Below are 24,516 nucleotides of genomic sequence, written 5' to 3' on the forward strand. Positions count from 1 at the left end.
ACAATGAAGAATTGTTCCACATCCCACATGACTTTCTAATGTTGTTGGGGAGCTGAAAAACCTACTTATAATTATTGGGACCTAGAACCACATTCCATTTTAGAGAGAGCACAAAGTATTCTTTGTACAGTGTTAAGACACGGTGCCTCAACTGAAGGAGACTTGTACTCTGTTTTGTTTGGAAATTCACCAAGAGTTATCCACCATTTCGAAAATCATGCCCCTGATGGCAATACCACCCTGGCATGTGAGTCACCTATTCAGCACACCTTATCAGTCAGTATGTGATTTACTTTTTACCAATTTGGTTTTCTCCATAGCAGTTATAACCATTTGATGTATTTACTGCTACCATGAGTGAGGAAAGAGCTTGCTTTGTTTTTCTACTGTTCTTTGTTTATGTTTTTTCATCTCCAGTACCTGGAATAGAATGGATCAAGGCCAGGTAGTAAATATTTTAAGCTTTGTGGGCCACAAGGCTCTGTCTGCTCTATTGACCTCTGGCACCGTAAGTGTGAAAATGGCCATAAACAACATGTAAACAAATGAGCGTGTCTGTGTTCCAATAAAACTTTATTTAGACACTGAAATTTGAATTTCATATAATTTCACGCGTCAGGATATATTATTGTTCTTTTGATTTAAAAAAATGTGAAAAACATTCTCAGCTTATGGGCTATAAAAAAACAGGCAGAGGGCTAAATTGGGTTTGCAGGCTATAGTTTGCCAGCTCCTGTACGAGGTGCTTAAAAATAATTTGTTTCATGAACGAATGAATGATTCTGTAAGACTGTATATAAAATAATAAATATTTCAGGCACATATAAAAAAACCTATTTTTAAGCCTAAGAATTTGAACAGATGTAGATCAGGATCAAATGTACCTTCTGAATACAGAGGTCTTACTCATTTTAACATTTAAACCATCCCTCAGTAGACAAAGGGATTAATATTGTGAAATTCAGAAATAGGATCTGGTTGAGAAAATGCCTAAAAACTGTCATGTAGCCTGTAGACCACAACACAAATCGTCTCCAGTTTATTATACATTTTTTTAATAAACAGAAGAGGGGTAGAAAGATTCTGCGCATTTTCAACTTGAATGGACATCCACAGCTTTTTCCTCGGACTTTAGAGTTTATTTTAATTGAACTTTTGGCACTGCCATCGTCTTTCTCTCCAGATTCTGTTTGGAAAAATAGACCTTAAGACCCCAGTAAGAACATTCAAACTCCTCGTAGCAAATAACTTAAACATAACAAATTGAAGCTTACAAAAGTCGGAATTGTAAAACTAATAGGGCTGTTAAAACCAGCTTTCCTGAAAATTATGAATTGGTTGGCCTGTTTCTTATAATGGCAAATAGTGAATCTTGATCATTCGTCAGTGCACATGTCATAAATTAGGTGTGGAGAGAGGCTGCAAAATTCTTTATAGCATCACAGAAAGCTACTGTGGCTGCCTTCACATCACATTGTTAGATTCCAGTGGTGCCGGCACAGATCCGGCAATGAAAGTTTTAAAATTGTAACAAGTTGTCAAATGTTTATCAACGGGATTTTATGAAGGACTAAAAAGTTATGTACGATACTGCACAGGCCATTAGGGGAATAATAATAGTAATAAAGAGACTTTATTCTCATCAAGACTTATGTGGCAGCTAGCTTTTCTCCCCAAACTTGGTTAATGGAGGTTGGGAGACACAAATAATTCAATACTAGAAGTAGAACAGCTTGAAGCATTAGATGGAATATCTGTATTATGTGTTGAATAGAACATAATGGATATGTGGGGCTGTATCTCTATAGATATGTAGATCTCTTGCTGTATTTATGCAGAAAGATACTCAGGAATGTAACACAGCCTTGACAAATTGCTGTCAGTTGTGTTTTATGGATTCTGGTGCAGAGCAGGAAGAGGGTGGGCCCTGAGATCCGGCTGAGCTGGGTTCAGCTCCTGCCTCCTCTTACTATCTGGGTGTCCTCTCTATCCTGGAGCTCTCACTGGCGTAAAAGGAGGAATGGCCATACAACCTACCTCATCAGGCTTGTTGTAAGGCTTAAAAGAGGCAGCCCTGGGCATGGTTCCTTGCCTGTGTAGAATCCAGACCCAAAATAAACATCCCATTTACCACGCTTATTATTTGAGTGACCTCGGACTGAAATTTTACCTCTCCCAGTCTCAGTTTCTCCATTTAGCTAGAGGAGACTGCAGTCTGTTCACCGATTTTTGTGGCATTGCCTGGAGATTAAATGAGATTCTGTATGTGAAAAGCTTAGTACAGAGTTAGCCATACTGCAGCACCTGTTCATTGTGAGTCCCCTTTACATTCCTGGGTATATATGTGTGTTTATGAATATGTACATACAGACACATCCGTGTGCTTACCGAGGTATCGTTGACCCACGGCGGTATGGTAGTTTCAGGTGCACAACACATCGATTGGCTCTTTCCGTACATTGCAAAATGATCATCATGATACTTCTATTTACCATCTGCTGGGGGATTCCTAACAGACAAGGTTAACTTTCTATCAGGGATGCAGTGCTATTACCATACCTGTGATTCGTAAAACACCATTGTCATTTCTTCAAAAGGTTCTAGAAACTTCGTGAGTATCACCGGTTTATACGTCTACTCCATCAGGCCACAGGAAGCAGCTATAGTTATGGCCTGTCTCCTCTCCTGGATGGTAAACTCTGCGGGACCAGGGACTCTGTGTCCTGTGCCCACCTCTGGATCCCTCGCACACTTATGTGGGACAGAGGTCCTCCCATTTTAGTGCTCAATTAATATTTTTAAACAAATCTGTCTCCAGCAGAGGAAAGGAATAGATAAATCTACCAGTTCATGTTCTGTTGGTTCTTCTGCACCAAGGGTGGGTGTCCTCTTTGCCAGGACCCCATCAGGGAACAGATGGCACATTCCATGTGGGCAGTTTGAGGAGAATGTGTGAAAGAGTGTACTGACAGTGATATGGGCCACGTGTGTGGCAATTACCAGGGACAGCGCCGTGTTCCACCCCCTGACCCGGAAAGCAAAGGGGAGGAAAATTTACTAGACAGAGCGAGATTCTGCAAGAGAACTGCCCGTGAGGAGGGGCCCAGGGGCAGAGCTGTGAGCTCTCCTTGAGGGAGGCGGGTGTACCCACATGGCCCAGCTGAACCATGTCCCCAGTGTCCCCTTATTAGAGGTGTGTGGTCAGAGAGAGCTGCGGAGATTCCTGTGTGAGCCTCGGAGGGTGACGTGATGCCTCCGCCCTTCTGTGGCTCCCACACATCGTCACCACTCATCTGCTGGCACACCTCCTTGGCCTGGGCAGCAGCTGGGTCTGCCCTTGATCCCTTTTCCCTGGTTCCTCCTTCGGCCTCTCTGACCCTGGGGCCAGGTATGTGTTGTGCTCCAGGACGAAGGGCCGGGTAGCGGCATGACATCCTGTCACCATGGCCAGAGGCAATAGGAACTGACTTGGGTTTCGGTCTGACGGCCTGGACCCCAGCTTGTCCTGACTCTCCCCACCTCACATCCCTCTTCCCTCCTGATGGCCTCCCCTGTGGACCTCAAGCTCCAGCATGTGCCATGGAGAGAACAGCTGTACAGAGACTGCTTAATGTCACCTGGTGCCTCAAGGGCTTAGGGTCAAATCCCTGAAACATATACAGGTGTAAATGTAGGCATTCTCTCTCTCCCCTGCCCCCCCACCCCCACCGTTTGTATATCTCCCAGTTGTTCTGCTTGTCTGTTCTTAGCTCTGGCTGCTGTAACGAAACACCACAGATAGAGTGGCTTCTAAGTAACACAAATGTTGTTCTCACAGTTCTGGAGGCTGGAGGCCTGAGGTCATGTTGCGAGTGGGGCCATGTTCAGGTGAGAGCCCTCTTTGGGGCTGCAGACTGCGGACCTCTTGTATCCTCACATGGCAGGAAAAGAGGGGGCTAGCTCTCTGGCCTCTGCTTATATGGGCACTAATCTCATTCACGAGAGCATCACCCGCCTGAACTAAGCACCTCCTGGAGGCCCCCCCTCCAAATACTGTCACATTGGAATGAAACAAGGACACAGTCAGCTCTTGGTGACACCACTGATATTTACTGGCGTGGAGAGAATTTATCTTAAATCTTAATCTTCCTGTCTGCCCTCTCTGACACAGCCTGCTGGTAACATCCCATAAAGCAAACCCAAGCAGAAAGCATAACATCAGACTCTTGGAGCCTGGAGAAGAGTGGAGAAGAGAAGCGCGAGAACCATCTCTGGGGAGATGTCCACCTTGGAGGCCATTTGTCGAGATAAAGTCACTTCAGCTAAATCCAATTTATTCATTCAGACATGGATTCCACACATGTTTATTCAGTACCCGTGAGCCAGGCACTGTGCTAAATGCTGGGATGCACACAAAGACTAATTCTAACGTGGCAGGTAATTTATTGGGTATCACTGTGTATTTTGTTCTCTCTGATGTATTTCCCCTGCCATACGAAGAAGGGAACTGAGACTTTGCATTTGCCTGGTTGCATTTCAACAAGTCTGTTTAAATGCCTCATTTAGCATTTTACAGCAGCTTGTGAGTAGTAGGGCCAAAGGCAAAAATTTCCCAGCTTAAAATTTGGAAAGTCTAAAGTTGTTTGAAGGGTATTGTGTTGGAGGAAGAAGGGAAAATCACTTTTGTAGGTGGAGGTGAGGGCAGATGGAGGAGAGAGAGGTCAGGGAGCTACTCTGAGCTGGGAAAGGGGCTTTGCCTTTGCATTTTTGCTGGTATAAGGGGTCTGTTCCCTCCCTTGCAGGGTCCCTGGAGGTGGCTGAGCCTTGGAGGGGCTGTCTGTGGTGCTCTGCAGGCACTGTTCTTCAGGAGGAGAGTGTGTTTGTTTTGGGGGGCACAGCACGTATGACAGTGGCGGCTGTCATCTAATAATAAAAAAATCCCTTTTCTGAATGTTCTGAGCTGCATCCACCCCCTGGAGTTCTTGGCTGATCCAAGAGAGGGTTAGAAAGTCTCTTCCCAATGACTGAGATTGAGTTTCTCACCAGCCCAACAGAGGAAGCTTGAAGCAGGTTGAACTGAATCTCGAGAGACAAAGAAAGGTGACATTTTGTGAATTGGGTGTTGCTAAAATTTGCATAGCCACCATGGTCACCTTCCCAGCAGCCACTTTTGCAGAACGCCTACAGTATGCCAATAGCTGTGCCAAGTGCTTTTATTCCTTGGTTCGGTCCTCTGTTCAAGGAGTATTGACTGAGTGTCTATTGAGGGCTGGGCACTGTTCTTAGGACAGGGCTTAGCACCGAGGATATGGCTGTGAGCAAAGCAGATGAAGCTTCTCATGGAGCTTAGGTCACTGTGGGAGACAGAGATCTGAAGGATATGTAGGAGGGATCCCTGTGAGAATCAGAAGGCTGAGGGAACCGCCAGGGCAGAGGGTGGCTGGGAGGCCAGAGTGGCCGCAGGGTGGAGAGGCGGAGACCAGGTCCGCGAGATGGGGTTGGGGGGAGGATGCATAGATCACGTGCTGGTAAGGACTTTATTTGACTGACATCAGCTCCGTTAGTAAATATCCCTTCGTTCCTATCTCTAAGTCACTTGAGTTTGGGGAGGAAGGCACTTCTATAAACTGGTCATTTTAAGCAGTTTGCTGAGTGATAAAGCCCTCTTCCAACTCTGATGAAGACAGGGCGGAGTTTGGGGTGAGCTCCAAAGAAGCCTCACAGAGGGGGCTCTGGAAGGATGGATAGGAGTTTGTCAAGAACCGGGAAGCATCTGAGATTTGTATTCATTTTGCTTGCTAAACAGGTGAGTCACAGGTCCCTGGATTCTGGCAGAAGATTCTAGGTGCCTGAGACAAAAGATTTTATTACTCACAGCACAGCAGGCAGCCTGAGCTTTGCATTTGCTGCCATTCCTGTTGCCCTCAAGGCTCAGGGGCCTAAAGTATAGGGGCCCAGGCAGATGCGCTCCTGCAGGGGGTTTGCATCACAGCTGAGGAGCCCTGAGCAAAGGAAACCCCAGTCTTTTAAGGGAGGCTACTAGCCAGCCTTCCCCCAATCCATTGCCCTGGGTACATTATCTTACTATCCTGGCCTGGAAATCAATCTGCCCTCTGCCTGGAGGGAGCTACCATCTCTGTCTGCCAAGGCTGTTTGCTCTATGAACATCCTGGAGAAGACAGTTCAGAACGAGAGCTCTGAGGTCCTCTATTCCCAGGACATGCAGCAACATGGGACACCCATGGAGAAGCATCTCCCAGAAGAGTACAGTTGGGAGGGTCAGAGTTCGTGAACCCTGAACTCTTTTTTTTTTTTTTTCCATTTAGGGCAGCACCTGCAGTATATGGAGATTCCCAGGCTAGGGGTCAAATCTGAGCTGCAGCTGCTGGCCTACACCACAGCCATAGCAACACAGGATCTGAGCCATGTCTGCAGCCTACACCACAGCTCACAGCAATGCTGGATCCTTAACCCATAGAGCGAGGGGATCGAACCTGCTTCCCCATGGATACTAGTCAGGTCCCTTACTGCTGAGCCACAACGGGAACTCCTGGAATAAGTTCTGATTCTAATAATAGGATTACTCTTGATATAAGCAGAGTGAAGACGTTTTTCTCCAGCTCCAAGGTCTAGGTTGGATGTTTTAACATGCCTTGCCTCTAGGTGTAAGTGCATTTTGGGTCTTTTACTCCATCCTAGGGCTTGTATATTACCAGTAATTTATATTCGTGCAGTGATCAGGACAGGAGTGAAAGCATAGATTTTTTTTTCTTTTGCCACCCTATGGTATATGGAGTTCCTGGGCCAGGGATCAGATCTGAGCTGCACTTGTGACCTGCACCAAAGCTGTGCCAACACCGGATCTTTTAACCCACTATAGCAGAGTCAGGGAGTGAACCCATGTTCAGTATTGCTGCAGTCAAATTCTTAACCTCCTGCGCCGTAGCAGGAGCTCCAGCACAGAGTTTTGAATGAATGAGGAATGTAAATTTGAAATCCGGCTCCACTCTTACCTACCATGTAAACCTTTCAGACTTCCTAACTTGTCTGGGGCTCAGTTACCTCCTTAGCAAGAAGGGGTTGTTTTCCTTGCTGCCCCGGGGGGGCGGGGGGGTGGGTGTGAGTGGAAGGTGTTTTGAAGATTAAATGAAATTAAGTGCCTAAGGCTTGGAACTGTGTCTTAGTACCTAGTTAGGATTCAATATATTTTAATTTTTTATTATTTCATTTAATCTTCAAAAGAAAACCCTCAGCTTCAAATCTGCATTTTTTTTTGCTGATTTGTAGGGAGGAATGGCATCTCAGAGAGGATAAATAAGAATATGGAAGTATGAAATAAGGTCCTTGTTTTTGAGGAGGTTATAATCTAGTTGAGATATCTCCTTGGAAAGAATTATATGCAAATGTAATGATTCAGTGTTCCACTATAGCGATATAATTGTGAGTCCATTGGAACAGTGTTTCCCAACTATAATGTGTAGAAAACTCATTTGAAGAGCACATAATATGCAGGTTCCCAAGCCCTGACCCAGTAATTCTGGGCCTTAGAGTCAGAAATCTGCTATTCGACAGGCAGATGGCTCCGGATGACTCTGTAACCACAACTGATGTGTGAATCACATGTAAAGAAACAGTTTGAGGAGTTCCTGTTGTGGCCGAGAGGGTTAAGAACCTGACTAGTATCCATGAGGATGCTGACTTGATCCCTGGCCTCCATCAGTGGGTTAAGGATCTGGCGTTGCCATGATCTGTGGTGTAGGTCGCAGATGCGGCTCAGAGCTGGCATTTCTGTGGCTGTGTCGTAGGGCAGCTCCGGCTCCTATTCAGTCCCTAGCCTGGGGACTTCCATATGCCATGGGTGTGGCCGTGAGGTGGGGGGGAAGAAGGAAAGAAGGAAAGAAACAGTCTGAGAAACCTCCACCGGAAGCAGCTATCCAGAAGAGGTGGACTTTCAACTGGGTCTTAAAAATCTTGGTAAACGGTGGATGGAGAAAAGGGACAAAAGAGGGTATTTTTCAAAAGGGGACAAGTTAGGAGCAAAGCTAAGAAGACAAGAATGGATTGTATTTGCAGAACTAACCATGTTAATATACATAGTAATTCAAGTTTATTGGTTTTGCCGGACTTTAATAAGGCAAGTATTTTCTCATTTTCATGACCTTTTTCTTGCAAAGAAACTTAATTAACAAACCTTTTCATTTCTTGAAAGTCTTCTCTGCAACAGCCCCACGTCTCTTTTGCTGAGCATCGTACTATACTGTATTTGGATGTGGATATTCTATCTAACTTGTCTAACTTGTGCAAAAGTGAAGCTCTGAAAGTCAGGCAGGGATGAGTGTTTTGTTGATCAAGAGTGAGGCACTGTGTAAAGTTCCAGGAACTCAGAGCCTGTCTGGGATGTGCAGTTTAGGAGAGGAGAGATTCTGCTGAGAACCGGGAGTTGAGGTGGCAAGCTGGGTTAAGAGTTGAAAACACCCCCCCACCACCCCCATGCTTATTGAAGTTTGTTCTGTCTTGTGTTGTTTTCATCAGAGGGGGTGCTCTTCTACAATATTAAACATTAATAGCCACAATTTTAAAAAATGGAATAACAAAAAAAATGGAATGTCCTACTTCTCTTGAAAAGTCGGACAATTGGTATATCTCTTGGGGACCCTTTTGTCTGCAAGTAACAAATAAAACCTTACTTAGTCTGGAGGGTTTAAACTGTAAGAAAAAAATCTTTTATCTCACACAAAATAAACTGCAGAGATTGGTTCCAGGTGGGGTGTTTCTGAGATCTGCTCCAGATGCTCTGGGCTCTGCGTGGCAAGATGGTGACAGCAGTTTCTGGCATGGCAGAGACACAACTCAGTCTAAAGGAAGAAAGACGATCTCTTCTTGGTTCTTTCTGCAGAAGTTCAGGCATCGAAGTGGCCATCCCTCCCTCATGTGTCGTTGGCTAAAGTTGGGTCATGTGCCCACTCCTGTATTAATCAGTGACAAGGAAAATGGAACTCTCCTAATTGGCATAGACCAATATGGTTCTAGGCCTGGAGAAGAGAGTGGGAATAAGATCCCCTTTCTTTGAGTCATGTAGGGGAAGGGGTTACATGCACGAAGAAGTGGAGAGTGGGTACGGAGAGGTAATCAACAATTTCCATCACAATCTGACCTTACAGGTTCCTATTCTCTCCTGGCCGAAATTGGCTAGAGCTGGGGTATATGTTGCCCCCTTTAGAGGGGATGTGGGGCCTTTAGTTTGCCATTGTACCACCTCTATTATTTTCCACCCTGTTGCCTCAGTATTTGTTACCTGCTTAGATCCTACAGGGACTTAAGTTTGGGACTGCATATCTATACACTTTCCCATCAACATCATCTGGCATGTCTGGGTATCAATTAGAGTGATTGTTTAATTGCTCCTCTGTCCCTTTGCCCATTAGATGCTGCTTGCCAACCTTCCAAGTGATGGATATTTTCTTTCCTCTTGTGGCCAGCTTCCCCCTTTTCAGCTTACTTTTGGTGATGTACTGATCCTGTGGGCCACTGGGAGAACCCCAGCAAAAGTCCTTGGTCCCGTTCATGTTGCTGTGAAAAGGTCTTCAAGAATTCGAGACTTCAAAAAAGCTGCTTCCATAATGAACTAGCCTTAGTGAAGAGAGAAAACATACAGTGTCAATCTTGGCTAGTGACAGGGTGCAATTAACCCAGGATCAAATTGCAGCAAGATGGATGGGGCCAGATGGTCCTGTTATCCTAACAAAGGGATTATACAGTAAGTGCCCTTCAGAAGGGAGACATTTCTCTCTGTAGAACTCTAGAATGAAACGAGACAAGGGTGAACTCTTTACAATTTCCAAACAGATATTATAGAGTAGGGAAACTAGTAAATGGTGTTTTAAATCATCATTCCATTTCTTAATTGGTGACTGGTTAGACATACATACACTGTCAACTTTGATAGTTCTTGAAGCTGTAGCTACTAGAAAATTCTAGGTTGAAAATATCTTAAAAGACCTGCATTAGGAAATTCATAATCTTAAGTACAGTAGGGCGCATAATATAAAGAGAGTGTATGAAATTTTTTATAACGATTTTTATTTTTTCCACTGTAGCTGGTTTACAGTGTTCTGTCAAATTTTTTTCTACTGTACAGCAAGATGATCCAGTTACACATACCCATATACATTCCTTTTTCTCACATTATCATGCTCCATCATAAGTGACTAGATATAGTTCCCAGTGCTATACAGCATGAGAGTGTATGAAATTAATCCATTCTTTCAAAAAGGATTTTTAAAGTTCTTATGTACATGTTTCAAAGCGTTAGGGATGTAGCAATGAGCAATTCGGATCTAGTCTTTATTCTCTTTAGATTGTATCCGGAAGAGAGTTAATAAAAAATAACACATAGAAAAAATGATTTCAGATTGATGAGTGTTATGAAGAAAGTAAGAAAAGCCATGTTTCGGAGAGCGAGAAAGGGAATAGAAGTAGGCAGGGTGGTGCTGATAAGTGTTCCCAACTGGTTCTCTGGGGGGAAAGCCCTGAGCTGCAGTGTTTCTTTAGTGTAAATATGTCCAACCTGGTTGATTTCCAGCTACCAACATGACCAATAGTTGGGAGCAGAAGCCCACAGATGCTCCAGAACACCTCTGGGGACGTGTCACATTGCTTTCAGAAAGGGCTGTGAGGCAGGGCCTCTTGGAGAAAATGACATCTGAAACAAGATGTGACTGATAAGGAGGAGCAGGCCCTGAGAAGGACGATCCAAGGGAAGCGCTTTCCAGGCAGAGCTGGACACATTGCCAAGGCCAGTGTCCCAAAGAGGAAATAAACTTAGTATGTTCTTCAGAGGAAACGGGGGCACAGAGGGACTCGAGTGTGAAGCAGAAGACACTGGGAGGTGGGAGGGACAGGTGGGGGCTACGTCTTGCAGAGCCCCAAGGTCGCTGTAACAAAGTTAGAGTCCATTTTAAGTGTCAAGGGAGGTTTAAGTAGGTGACTGACCATATCTACTTTACGAGAGCCTCTATTTAAGTTTTCACGGAAGGGATTCAGTATATGGTGCCCCATAGCAGGAGTAGGTGGAGAAAGAAAAATAGTGAGTAGACTTGGTTGATTTCACAGTTTCTGTTTTGATTTTGCTTCCATTTTCTTTCAAAGAAAAATCTGTGTATGAATCACTCAGCATGATGTCTGGCACTCGGCTCGCACCAAATCAGTGTTGATTATTGTTGGTGCTGCAGTGGTTTAATTTGGAGTGGGGTCTCAGGGAAGGTGGGTGATGTACTGACAGCATTGGATGGTTCCAGGGCTGGAACATCACAGAGTAGGGGTTGCAGTGGAACTCAAACGAGTTGCTGAAGATGCAGTTACAACCGGCACTATCTTCAGATTTTGCAACTTGGTTCAGGCTAGATAGATATCAGGTTGACACTTATTCCCCAGAGGTGAGAGTTGGCCAGATTAAAAACCACACTTAAGTCTTAAATTGCAGTGCATTTATTCATTTATTCATTTCCTCTGACCAGGGACTCTCGTTCAGCCACCAAAGTGGATACCATCTGGCACCTTCACACAGGGCATTTTAAGTGCGAGGGTATGAAGAAAGATTTCTTATGGGTTTTTTCTTTTTGCTAATGTTGATTTCATTCCTGCCTTCCTTCATTAACTAGTAAATGAGCATCCTTTAAAAGAGGAATGTAGGAATCTTACTATTTCTATTAATAGACACAAAAACATTGACGATATCAGTAGGTAGAATTTATTGAGTGCTCACTACATATTTGGGCAGTGTGCCAAATGCTTTATATACTGACTTCAACTTCCTAACAGTCCTAAGATGTGGGGGCATGTTTATCTCTATTTGGCAGATAAAGAAGCTGATGCTCAGAAAAGTTGAGTTGTTGCCCAGTGGTGAGGTAGTGGTGGAGCCAGTCAACTTTTGCAGACCCTGTAGAGCCTCTGGCCCCAAGCCTACAGAGATAATGCACAGCTTTTTAGACTTTGGTCCTGTGTCTTAGGAACTTTGCTCTTTGCATTGCCCCTTTTTGCTACTCTTTACGGTCAAGATCCCGGGGTTTTCCTGACAGTTCCCAGTGGGGTCTCTAACTTGTACTCTCTCCTATTCAGTCCATCTTATGAACAGCTTTAACTGAACTCTTTGAAGGGCAGCTCTGGTCATGTTGTGTCCTGACTTAAAAACCTCAGTGGCTCCCCACTGAATGAAGAGCAAGACCTCTCATCCTGGCATTCTGAGCTTGGACAAAGACCTTGTGCTTCAGCTAAACAAAGGATTGAGCACTGGCATTTTGCTCCATGGTGGCATGCTGGCTGCTTTCTGCACCTTCAGTCTCACAGCGTTCTGTGCTCTTCCCTTCTCCTAAAATTCATATTAAGAGTTTGTGCTTTTGGAAGGCAAGGACTTCGCTAGACATCTTTGTGTACAGAGTTTGCAAATTGGCATCATGACTATACACAATGTCACATGGTTTTTCTAAATCAGATCCATTGTGTTTATTCCAAGGCCACACCCTAGAGTTGATAAGCAGTCTCTCTCACCTGTATGTTTTTTCAAGAATCCTAGCTCTCTTAAGACAGCAAAAAAGCTGTCGGACTTTCTGAGAATCCTCCAAGGCAGTCTTTCAGTCTGGAGTCACTTTCTTTGCTGCTGGGTGCCCCAGGACCATGTGACCATTTGAAGGCTGCAGGACCGTTCCTTTAGCACTAAGCTGAATTCAAAGGGTTTAGTTCAGACTCAGCTGGATCATAAATAGTTGGGGTACAGTAGTGACTACGAACATGAACTCTGAGTTTAAACTTCCGAGGTCAAACCCAGCCTCACCATTTATAGTCATGTGCTCAGGGACAAGCAACCCTTGTGCCTCAGTCTTCCTCATCTGTAAAGTGGAGCAGCGATGCTGTCTCCTCATGCACTTATATGAGGATTAAAGAGGATAAAGGAAACAAAGGATTTAGAAAAAACCTTGGCAGGTAGTAGGTGCTTAGTAAATGTTAGGGAGTATTGTGCCCCTGTTCAGGGGCCTTACCCTCCCTAGAAATGTTGGATGTCACAGGCAGAGGCTTCAGTATTCCCCAGGGATAGGGCTCTCCTCCCTCTGCTGGCCTTGTGAGCACCTCTTCCACATGGACTGTCCAGTTAGGGGATTCTTGGTTGCTCAACTTGTCACAGTGTCAGTGTCCTTACCTGCAACATGGGAACACAATGTGACTTGCCAGGTGTTGGAAAGTTCCCTTACACATTTAACTTAGTTCTTAGCACACAGTGAATGTTAGGATCAAATTAAGCAAGGAATAAATGTGCTTAGCACAGTGTCTACCATGTATAAAAGACTCAATTTATGCCAGCTATCACCATTGACTGCCTCACCAGCTCCATCATCATCATCACCATCATCACCACCACCACCATCACCATCATCACAATCATCAAAATCATCACCCACCCCATCAGCACCACCACCATCACCATCACCACCATCATCACAATCATCATCACCCACCACCATCACCATCATCATTATCACCTCCACCATCATCATCACCTTCACCACCACCACCATCATCACCATCATCATCACTGCCACCACCACCATCACCATTGTCACAATCATCATCACCCATCACCACCACCATCATCACCATCATCACAATCATCATCACCACCACCGCCACCATCATCATCATCATCACCCATCACCACCACCACCATCACCATCATCACAATCATCATCACCACCACCACCACCATCATCATCATCACCACCCCACCACCATCACCATCATCACAATCATCACCTCCACCACCACCACAACCACCACCACCACCATCATCATCACCACCACCACCATCACCATCACCATTATCAAAATCATCATCACCCACCCCATCATCACCCACCACCATCACCATCATCATCATCACCTCCACCATCATCATCACCACCCCACCACCATCACCATCATCACAATCATCATCATCATCATCATCACCACCACCACCACCACCACCATCATCATCATCATCATCACCTCCACCACCACCACCGTCATCACCATCATCATCACATCTGACCTCACAGAGCATATTGCTTTGAACATTGCAATGACTGATACCTATTGGTTGACTAGTGTAATTAATTTGAAAAACATCAAAAAAAAAAAAAAAGAGACAGCTTAATTCAGAGACCTTGGTAGAAATTTTATGTATATTCTTTCCTAAAAACCATTTCTTAATAGTTGATTCCCATGGTTTTGCAGTTAATGATATCTAAATATATTAAAAATATGCCTCACAGGGCTGTCTGAGTGATATAGGATTTTGATCAACCTTCCTTGTGCTGGGAATGAATTGATTCAGTTTAAATACTTTGTCTAAAAGTTATCTGGCCTGGAAAATACCAATCTAATTCCCTTACAAGTAAGAAAATTATAAAGAGAGAGATCTAATCAGTGCGTAGAATATAGCCTCAGAAAATGTGTATCAGCATACCTTAACGAAAGTAGAATAAATCTTGGAACTTTAATATCCCCCTTTCTTGGACCTAAATAGGCCCCTTTGGAAAACTATTTTATTGTTTCTCATTAAATTAGAATTGTGCTGAGGTGCCACTATCTACCGTTTCCTATTATTATTAATGTAAAAAAAATCACTGCATATTCAGCATTTCCCCAGTTAAAGCCAACAGACAATCCTCCCCACACGTATGCTTAACTCTGGCTCATTTTTAAACGAAGTTCCTTTTTTGTTGTTTACATCTGCATTTAAATATAGCAATCCTTTCTAGTGACAATTAAGGAAATTTAAAATATAGGTTTACTTCTGCTCTGTTAAATTAACAGCTCTTGCAGAAGAATCATGGAAAGTGGTACAGAAGCAAGAACTGTCTCATTAACTTTGGGAGGATGCAGTAATCACTGGGCAACAGAATGTAGGAAGCATCATTTTTCACAACATGGGTAGTTTGTACATGAGAGAGGAGTACTCAAACTTTGATCCGTCAGTGAGCTGGAAGGTATCTTAGTCGACTTGGACGGCTGTAACGGAATACCATGGACTGAGTAGCATATAAACAGCAGAAATGTATTTCTCACAGTTCGGGAGGCCAGAGGTCCAGGATCAAGGTGCCGGCAGATTTGATTCTGGTGAGAACTCACTTCTTGATTTTATGGACGGTTGACTTCCTATTGCATCCTCACATGGCAGAGAGCACGGGCTTTTCTCCTGAGGGCGTTAATCCTACTCAGGAGGCCTCCACCCTCATGACCCAGTTACCCCCAAAAGGCCTACCTCCAAATACCATCACCTTGGGGTTTGGAGTTCAACATAGGAATTTTGAGGGGACACAAACATTCAGTTCTAGAATATGCTTGCTGTTCAAAGTATGTCTCAAAATGCCACCCTGCAAAGTCTTGTCTTCCTGACGCATTCACAAAACAGACACTGAATGACAATAGATGCTGTGCATTGGTGACCTACCAGCCACAACTGGCCCAGAGATGTGTGGCATTTGGGCCTCAGGACCATATTCCATATGGCAGCAATCATTGGAGCCTCACTGAGATCAGGCATCCCTCTTTTGTATTTCTAGAAGCTTCTTGGCCCCTTAGAGTTTTCAAACCCTGCATAAAAAACACTGAGTATGGCAGTTCCCGTCGTGGTTAACGAATCCAACTAGGAACCATGAGGTTGTGGGTTCAATCCCTGGCCTCGCTCAGTGGGTTAAGGATCTGGCGTTGCATGAGCTGTGGTGTAGGTCATAGACACGGCTCGGATCTGGCGTGGCTGTGGCTCTGGCGTAGGCCGGTGGCTGCAGCTCCGATTAGACCCCTAGCCTGGGAACCTCCATATGCCGCGGGCGCAGTCCTAGAAAAGGCAAAAAGACAAAACAAAACAAAACACTGAGCATGTACAATAGTTCAGATGCTGTGAGGGCACAGCTTCCAAGTTACCAAAGGCACAAAAACTGGAGAGATCTTTTCTGTCACTCAAAGTTAACGTCAAGTCCCTCATAAAGACCCTCAAGCCCCTATGTGGTGGTACCTTCTGCCCCTTGTCTACTACTTTCCGCCCTGCTCGCTCCATCCTGACCACACGGGCCTCCTTTCTGCTGGCATCTATGGCACTCCCTCACCTCTTTCTGGTTTTTGCTCAAATGCCACCTTGTCAGGGTGACCTTCCCTGGAACCCCAACCCTTTTTAACTTGTAAGAATTTTCTCCCTTCCAGCCTTTTACAGCTTTATTATTTATTTACCAAAGCTTTTATCTCCGACATACTGAGTACTTTTTACATTCATTGTCTTTCTCTTCCAAATTAGACTCTAAGCTTCATGAGAACAGAAATTCTGTCTTAACACTGTCTTTCCAGCATGTCAGCTGTGCAGGTACCTGATAAACACGCTGAACAATGAATGCATGAACATGGGTATATGGTAAAAGAGACCCAGGACACTGTGGGAACTGCGGGTAACTCAGTGAGGCTGGAGCATGGGATTTGAGGTCCGACTAGGGAACGATGAGGGTGGAGAAGCAAAGATTGAGAACTTGGACAGGAGGACAAGAGGGAGCCATGGAAAGATGAATGACCAGAGAGCAAAAGGATGAGATTAGCAGGAATGTTTTGTACTCTGATTTTATTTTTTTAATGGCCGCACCCACAGCATATGGAAGTTCCTAGGCCAGGGACTGAATCCAAGTCTTAGCTGGGACCAACGCCACAGTTGCGGCAACACCAGATCTTTAATCCACTGTGCTGGGGCTGGGGATCAAACCTGCACCTCTGCAGCAAGCTGAGCTGCTGCAGTCAGATTCTTAACCCTCTGCGACACAGTGGGAACTCTTGTACTCTGCTGTTTTGCAAACCAAAAATGGTATATATAGCTATTAGTTTCCATGAATCTGAGAATGGGACCTTTCTAAAGACTTAGAAAATGCTAACAAGTCTGTTTAGATAGAATTTCACCAAGCTTTTAAGCATGCAGTTTACCTTGGCCTTCCCCCTACCTAAGATATTGGCTTGATTTCAAGCAACGTTAGCCTTAGAGAGCTGATTAGGGAAGGAGGTAAGGTAATAAGGTAGATCCAGCTTGAACAGTAGGGTCATCCAGATTGGATCTGACTTCCAGCTCTGCTGCTCATTAGCCATGTGAACTTAGAAAAAATTACTTAACCTCTCTGAACCTTTTTTCTCATATGCAAGGTAGGATGCCTCCTATTCCAAGCTGTCATGAGCATTAAATTAAAAAAATAAATGCCTCGTGCCTCCCATAGTGGTAGGTACTGAATGTACAGAAGCCATATTTATGAAAGCAATCATGCATTTTATTAATAATTATGCAAATTAATGCATCTTAGTTTAAAGAATGTTAAAGGTTGACTTAATTCTTACAAGAAAAATATAACTGAATATATAATATTGTGGCTTTGCCTTTTTTTGCTTCCTAAGTGTGCGGCTGAGTAAAACATAAAATATGTAATATATGTTATATGCAATAATATATAAGTACTTGTATTTTTCTTATTAAGATCTCATAGGGCAGTATTTTACTGCATTAGATGTCAATATAATAATGGATAATTTAGACCATATGGAAGCATTTATATTTGCTGCATCTATGTACTTCCGTAATATCGGTGTGAGTTGCTGCCTTGGTGAAAGTATATTCTTGAGCTGTAGACTGATGCTGTAAATGTCTCCCTCTTTTGGGGAGTCAGGTAGACTCTGTTTTGAGACCATGGGAAGAGTACCTCATCATTTTTTGAATCCTTTGAGTACTATGGATTACATTTTATTTAATATATACAGCATGTAAATAAGTTTCAGAGGCATAAAAGCTTCAAAACTAAACGAAAAGGAAAATTTAATAACCGGCTGATTTTTAGATTGTGCACTAAATAATCTGCTTTTCATCCTAAGAAAGGGGAGGAGGAAGGCAGAGTTTAATAGACATATATAACAAATTAAAATCCAGTATCTTGGGGGTTTAAATCACATTCCGTGAACCAAACAATGTGGTTTTCATCAGATCGCCTCTAGCTGCTCTGCCTGGAAGCCTGAGTATAATTCAACCAACTGTAAAACAGGAGGAAACTCCCGACAAAGTGCAGAAGGCAACGCAGAGTCCACGGCTCTTGGCCAGATTCTGCCCGGCTGAGCTATGTATATAATAACATGTCTGTCAAATGATGTTTTTGGAACTATCCTTCTAGGGCAAAGGTTAAAAGAAGAGTAGAATGTAAAAAGAAATAAGATATTTGCACAACTGCGACAGTCTTGGAGTTGAAAGGATAGAACTGGTACTGGAATATATAATATGGAGCAGAGCTTTAACTTGGAGCTATTCCAGCCAACCCAGGGGACACATGACAGTGTCTGAGACACTTGTGGTTGTCACACATGCTATTGCTGGTGCTCATGGCTTCTAGTGAGATGAGGCCAGAGAAGCTGCTAAACATCCTACAATACACGGGACAGCCTCCAACCCCACTCCGGTAAGGAATTATCCAGCCCCTAAATGTCTAGAGTGCTGAGATGGAGACACCCTCATGCAAAGGTTTCAACTCTAACTGTTGGTAAGTTTGAGATTTCCTTACGTGATTTAGTCTTCGGAAGTCCTTGGAGTCATCAAGAGCTGTTTCTGTGAGAAAGTCCAACGCTCCACTGTCATTGCCAAAGTTCAGCCCCGGCGTTCTCTTCCTCAGGAAACGATGCAACTGAGGCGAATGCATCGTGTTCTGGGTTCTTTCCTTGTGTGTGGCGAGAGGCCCCTCGATTGGCACAGGTCTCTGAGCTGTTGGTTTTGTCCTGGTCAGTGAAAGGACCTCAGTGTGAGAAATCTATGGTCTTTTCTTCAATGGGTCGGAACTTAGAGCCTTAGGAAGCCAACCTGTGAAATTAAACTCAAGCATGAACCTCAGTGCCCTTCCCTCCCCACGAGGGAGGGTCTCCTATGTAGTCGGGGGAACCAGTGGTGGGAAAACAGGGAAGATTTTTGTTGCCTCTGTCTGTGCTTCACCCAGACTGTGGTTAAAGAGAAGACTTCCGTCTCCAGGGCTGTCCATCCATCCTTTTTTGATAGCATCAAATTTGCTTTAAAACATTCATGCTGAGGGTTTTGAGGGTAAGAACTGTAGCTCCAGAAAAATTTGTTAAAGGTTACATTAGGTAGATGCTTTTTAATGGGCAGCATCTGTGCTTGGGCCTTTCTTTATCCTTTCTAGCAGTGTACGTGGGGAAGGAAGAACAGTATGGAACCTAGAGGGTTTTTAGCAGATTTCACTAAACTATTGCGGCCTGTGTCCAAATGTCTCTGAAAATTTGATGGGAAGAAGAATTTTTGTCCTTAGTATGCTTGACTGAATAATTTGTTAAATTATGTTTTAAATCAGCATTTCCTCAAATTGAAGAACAACTAATGCTAAAGGATATCATGGATTATTATATATGCAATTTGCATAAAAGTTTAAAAAATTCAATACTTCAGTAGTATCAGGGTGCTGCCTGGGAAGATTGCACAAAACTGATGGCTAAGGCAAATATTGTTGGTGTTTAGACCTGCTGTTATCTAATTATAAAAAAAGCATAGCAGAGCCACTGGATTGAGTGGGCTCGTAATCAAATCATAACCATTCGGAATAAAATGGAAGCTTAATGTGAAACTGCTGATACAGCAAGTTTAATTAAAGCTCTTTTGTATTTTGAGAGTAAAGTTCTAAATTTCTGTATCTCAGTGATTTGCAGACTGTTCTCTGGATGCAAGGGGTAGGTTTGGGTCCTGTGGGGATTTGGGGTCACAGGGATGGCTGGGTGGTTGGACGGCCAGGCCAGCTGTGCTCACCAGCTCTTCACCCCAGGCTTCATCCAAAACAGCTGTGGGTCATCTGTCATATTTATTGGATTTCTGCAATCTTTTGTGTGAAGACAGGAATCTATGGCTAAAAAAAGTTGGAATACTGTTGTAATAGTTGTTAAAGGTTTCAGTGGAAGAGCTATTTTTTTAGGTACATAAAATAATGCACATGAAGAAATAATGAAATGAAAATGTGAGGGTAAAAGGAAAGGCGAAGGGCAGTATGTACCGTAACTCCTTTCTTTCCTGGAGTCAAGGCAATTTAATTAGCTATTAAGGAATCTTAAGTTTATGATTCTCTCTTTCTCCTCCCTCCCTCCTCCTTTTTTTTCTTCTTCTCTCCTTTCCAACGTGTATTTACTGAGTAGCAAAAAAACCCCACCATCACAACCACCACCAACCAAAAAAACCCCTGGGAGTTCCCATTGTGGTGCAGTGGAAACGAATCCAACTAGTATCCATGAGGATGCAGGTTCGATCTCTGGCCTCGCTCAGTGGGTTAAGGATCTGATGTTGCCATGCGCTGTGGTGTAGGTCACAGATGTGGCTTGGATCCTGTGTTGCGGGGGCTGTGGCGTACGTAGCCTGGCAGCGGTAGGTCTGATTTGTCCCCTGGCCTGGGAACTTCCATGTGCTGTGGGTACAGCCCTACAAAGCAAAACAAAACAAAACAAAAAACAAAAAACTAAACAAATACGTAAACAAGATAATATCAGACAGTGATAAATGCTGCAAATGAAATTAAACAGTATGACCGATGGAAAGTGCTTGGACTGAAGGCAGCTGAGACTGTGTAGAAGAGTCACTTTATTTTGGGCAAGAAAGTGGGTGGTATAAGTCACTGAAGATGTGTCCTGTGAGATGAAAGGTCCTTCCTCATTCTGCCCCCCCCCCCCGGTGTAGTTTTGGTTTGGGGAGAAAAAAAGGGAGGGGGCTTATATTTGGTGAGTTATGTTATCTACTGCTATTCCTTCTTTAACAGTAGATAAGACAGGCACAGCCTTGACTGATTTTTGGCATCAGAGTCCAAAAATCATATACTTAGATAAAGCATACTAAGTAGTTACATTTTGAGAGATTAAACTTTCATTCGGGTTAACATTGAATGCATATATAACAGAGGGCGACCCAACCACTGTTCTTGATTTAACTAGTGGGAATGAATGTGATTTGTTGTGGACCGTGTCTTTTAAAGAGCAGTATTTCGCCTGAAAGCTAGAAGATGAGAAAGAGGCAACTATGCAGAGATAATAGACATTAAATAGATATGCAAAGGTTTAGGTATTCTGGGCAGAGGGTACAACTGCTGGACAGGCTGGTGAGGAAGAGCTCACCAGGTCAGGAGGACAAAAGTTACCGTTAAGCATGATCCTGGGACCCCAGATTCAGATGGTCTGACACCACTCCCCCAACTGGGTTGCATCCATCCTACTCCTTGATGAAGTGGTCTTGCAGTGTTCTGGGTTGTCCTGAAGTAGGATGTGTTGATGGATTTGATGCCTCGCTGATACAAAAACTTACAAGCATGAGAGGCCTCTGTGAAACAAGTATGTCAGCAATAGCAACACTAGAAAATAACTCTGTGAAATGCTATGGCTGAATCATACCTGCTGTTTCTAGTGATGGGAGGTCCAATCTAACGGCAAAAGGAGTTCAAAGTTATTGAGGTATTTTAGCCACAATTTAAAATAATCATCGTTATATTTCTCAAGTTAAAATTTAAGTTGTCCCAAATTAATCATTTTCATACTATGGAATATATCTTTCCAGAATGTTTTCTTTTTGGGTAAATGTTAGATAAATATATACTATGTGAAAAATAAAAATGAGTTTATTTGTGTATCTATGTGTGTATATAATTTTTTGAAGCTCTACCTCATTCTTTTATTTATTTATTTATTTATTTTTTTGGCCAAGCCTGTGGCATGTGGAAATTCCTGGGCCAGGGATCAAACCCATGCCACAGGAGTGACAGTGCCCCGCTGTGCCACAAGGGAACTTCTACCTCCTTCTTTTTAATGCTAACTAATATCCCATTCTTTGGAAATACTGTAATTTATTAAAAAGGCATTGGAATCCTAACTTCGGCACTTATTAGCTGTCCTTCCTCCAGCACTTTATTTAGTTAGGTTAGGAGACGAGGAAGTAACATTCTAGGCAGAAGAAATGAATGTGTAAAGGCATTAAGGTAAGAAAGAACTTGATTCAGGATACATTAAAACGACGGTTAGCATGTTGGGGCTTAGTGCCTGAGGACACAGACGGTAGATGAGATGACAGGCAGTCAGAGCTGGGTCTTGCGGGGCCATTGAGAAGCTTTTAACCAAGGAAGTAACATGACGACATTTGAGTCTTCAAAATTTATATGAAGAATGGCCTATTTTTATAGAAAAATAGGCAGGAGTAGGAGAATAATTTTTTATCTTGGCTGAGTATCTTTCATTTACTTCTTCTTTAGGGGAAACCCCTCTAGAACCAAGACTAATGTTACCAATAAGTGTCTTTTATCTCAATACTTGCGAAGCGTTGGCTGAGTTCTGGATGACCTGTTGAAAGAAATCAAGGACTGACGAAGGGCACATGAATATAGAGACACCCAATGAAGGGACTTCTCTGACGAAAGAAACGAATAGACTCTTTAAAAGGGTATTTGAAGCCAGACCTCACCAGACCTTCTTAGCATAAGATCATTATCACATTTCCCTTTTAAAGCCCTTTATTTAGAGATAATTGACTTAAAATATCGCAAAAGTAGCACACAGATTTCCCAGGGTATATCTCTGCTCAGATTCTCTAAATGTTAACATCTTACATAAACATCATATAATGATCTAAACAAAAAATTAAAATGGATTCAGTACTAACCTACAGATCTTATTAGAAATTCCAAACTGTCCTAGTAATGTTCTTTTTCTGGTTCAAGATACAATCCAAGCTGTCACATTGCATTTTGTTGTCCTGTCTCCTTAGACTCTTCCAATCTGGGTCAGTTTTTCAATCCTTTTTTTGGTCTGTCATGATTTAAAAAATTTTTGAAAAATCCCAGACAGTTGTTTTGTAAAATGCCCACTGGTTTGGGTTTGTCTGAAGATTTCTCTTGATCAGATGAATGTTGTGCATTATTAGGGAGGATTTTCGAGAAGTGATGCTGTGTCCTTTTAAGTGCATCATTTCAGAAGGTACACGATGTTAATATGCTTGATCATTGGTGATGTCACTTTTGTCACGCAGGTAAAGTGGTGTCTGCCAAGTTTCTCCACCATAATGTTGCTACTTTCCATTTTGTAGTTGACAATTATCTTATAGAGAAGTACTTTGAAACTACATAAGTATTCTCTATTAATTTCCTATTCCTGGTACAACAAATTACCACAAATTTAATGTCTTAAAAGAACATTGATTTATTGTCTTACTGTTCAATATGTTGGAGTCTGAAATAGGTCTCAGGGGGATAAAATCAAGGTGTTGGCAGGGCAGTGTTCCTTTATGGAGGCTCTAGGGGAGAATCTGTTTTTCCTGCCTTTTCTAGTTTCTAGAGGCTGCTCACATTTCTTGGCTTGTGGCCTCTTCAATTTTCAAAGTCAACAATGACTAATCAAATTTTTCTTACACTGGATTACTCTGACATGGACTGCTCTGCTTTTAAGTAACCTTGTGATTACACTGGGCCCTACCAGTTATCCAGGACTATATCACTATTTTTAAAGTTAGCTGCTTAGCAAGCTTAATTCCATTTGCAACTTAAATTCCCCTTGCCAAATAGCACAACATATTCACAGGCTGTTGGGATGAGGACATGTTATTCTGCTTATTATAATTACATTCCTCATCAAAATTTCAACTTAGGCATTTATTTTATTTTTTTCAGAATGCATTTATTTTTTATCATTATGAACTCATGGTTTTCTATTTTATTCAACAGATTTTTTTAGTCTGTTGACATTATTTATTTTGATGCCCAAATCGTTTCAGACTGGGCACATGAGGTCCCTTAAAGATAACTCCCATGTCTTTTTGACACGCCCCCAACATTATGATGGGATTGTCTTTTTCTTTACATGCCACAGCTCTGAAATCAGTCCTGTCTCCACGGGATCCTGCTTTCTTGTTGGAAAATGGCATTTAGAAGCCAAGATTGAGCACGAAGTGTGCTCATTGCCACTGGGTCCTCTTTGCTTCTTAGCCTTTTTAAGGGACAGTTAGGAAATACACTCTTTTCTTTCTTTCGTAGCCCTCAACAAAATTCTAAGTAGATTAAGCTGTTGGATTTTAAATTCTTCTTTCATCCATTTAGCTCTGAACTTTATGAGGCAGAGAATTTGTCAATAGACGGTGAAATCACCTCTTCGGTATGTGTTACTAAAATTAATCTGAAGGTGAAAGTTTCTTATAGTAAGACTTAAATTGCTTCTCCTGACAATGGAAAAGTCCTCAAATCTCTCATGTATTTCAGGTTTTATCAAGCCTCAGTAAGTCTAGCACAACCGGTTTTACCTCTGACATTGAAACCAATTGCTGTTTCACTATCTGAGCCATAGATAGGTATCTTTAATCAATGGAATGTAGGGTTGCTCATACCAAGAGGAAAATAGAAACCCCCTTTCCCCAAATAAACAGTGGATTCCTCACCTTTCTTATAGTGCTGGACATATACTCATTTGGGAATATATTGCTGGAATAGT

The 24,516-nt window shown here is 42.9% G+C and overlaps 1 protein-coding gene across 16 annotated transcripts in view; it reads left to right on the forward strand.

Annotated features, from left to right (window-relative positions):
• TSHZ2 (teashirt zinc finger homeobox 2) overlaps nucleotides 1–24,516 on the forward strand; it is a 1,034,366-nt gene that overhangs the window by 142,554 nt on the left and 867,296 nt on the right. For 3 of the 16 annotated variants that reach the window (XM_085002586.1, XM_085002587.1, XM_085002589.1), the window contains exon 2: nucleotides 4,151–4,416. The exons of 10 other annotated variants lie outside the window; for them this stretch is intronic. The gene's annotated coding sequence lies outside the window, so the exon portion shown is untranslated. Of the gene's footprint in view, nucleotides 1–4,150; nucleotides 4,417–18,243; nucleotides 18,477–24,516 lie in introns of those variants that run through there. 3 more of the 16 variants (XM_085002600.1, XM_085002584.1, XM_085002598.1) reach the window with 3 other exon arrangements.

Source organism: Sus scrofa, chromosome 17 (assembly GCF_054392235.1).
Source record: "Sus scrofa isolate SSC_HxYL_T2T_F1_AM1 chromosome 17, Sscrofa_HxYL_maternal_Yorkshire_Landrace_v2.0, whole genome shotgun sequence".
NCBI lineage: Eukaryota > Metazoa > Chordata > Mammalia > Artiodactyla > Suidae > Sus > Sus scrofa.